Here is a 1,284-nt window from a genome sequence, read left to right as displayed (position 1 = left end):
AACTGCGATACCAATATGCGTTTCAACCAATATACTATCTTATTGAAACGGAAGATTTGTCAATTTGAAATCTTTGCTGAAACTAGGACAGAGATGTTTCTTTTATTTCTTTTTTGGCACATAATTATATAATATTAAATTAAACAAAATTAAAAGCTTAAAATTCCTTAGACACTAGGAAGAATGATAGTGTGGTCCAGTGTATTACTATAAACTTTACCAGTGTTTTTTTATATATACAATTTTACAAGTATCTTTAGAAACTATATTTACGTCTTTCACATGACCCATTCTGGGACAACAGCGAATTAATCATAAGAAAATAAAAGTAAAAATGTACAAAATGAGGCAGCCAGAATTGTAACTGGTACAAATCAAACTTAGTTTCCATCTGAGTGCTACACAGAGATATATGATGGAACTGTCTTGAAATCCCCCCCCCCCCCCAACTTATACTCTTGTATCAAATGACAACTGGTTCAAGCCCTACACATCTCATATCTCTGATATCACCAGATTTTACTGATATTACTCGATATAACTTACGTTATGTAAAAATTTCCCATTAGTACACGCTAGAACAAGTATTTATTACCACTCGTTTCTTCGTTCGATCATTCTGGAATGGAATATACTATCAATTGAGGCTTGTCAAATAGATTCCATTAACAAATTCAAAGACACATTAACTAATTACGACACTTATGTTCCTAGACACTTTTATTAGGGTAGAAGCTAATTTCAAATTTGTCATGCCTGACTAAGAACAAATTGCAAATCACTTAATAAACATTGATTTGCAAAGAGCAGCAGAGAGGGTGAACAGACCATAGAATTCCGACAAAACAAATAAAAAAAACCAAACAAAATCATCTCGTAGAAAGGTCCAGATTTTTACAAATTAACGTTTCCTTGAGATGTTTTATTTCTGTAATGACCGATTATACTAATGAAACCCCAGTTCGAAATAGTAGCTGAAAAATAAAGTACTCTACGTGTTTATTTATTCTTGTTTATTTTTTTGACGACCAACGTTGGTAGGTACCCTCTCTGCTGCTATTAATTTACCACCATACCAAGTTTGATGAATATTTTTCAACGCGTTCTCGCTGTCGTTTCTCCTCATCTGTTTCATCTTTATTTGCTCTATGTTTCAAGTAATATTCAAGTTCTGATGGTGGTTTTTCTATTTTTGGATTTATGTTCTTTCTTTTTCTGTAATAGTTCATCAAACTTCTGTATCGATCTCCACCGCAATTTTTGCAAATCTGATATAATCCTCTA

Source organism: Sinohyriopsis cumingii, chromosome 8 (genome assembly GCF_028554795.1).
Source record: "Sinohyriopsis cumingii isolate HCF-2022 chromosome 8, ASM2855479v2, whole genome shotgun sequence".
Taxonomy (NCBI): domain Eukaryota; kingdom Metazoa; phylum Mollusca; class Bivalvia; order Unionida; family Unionidae; genus Sinohyriopsis; species Sinohyriopsis cumingii.
The sequence above is the reverse complement of the archived record's forward strand: the minus strand, read 5'-3'. Positions refer to the sequence as shown.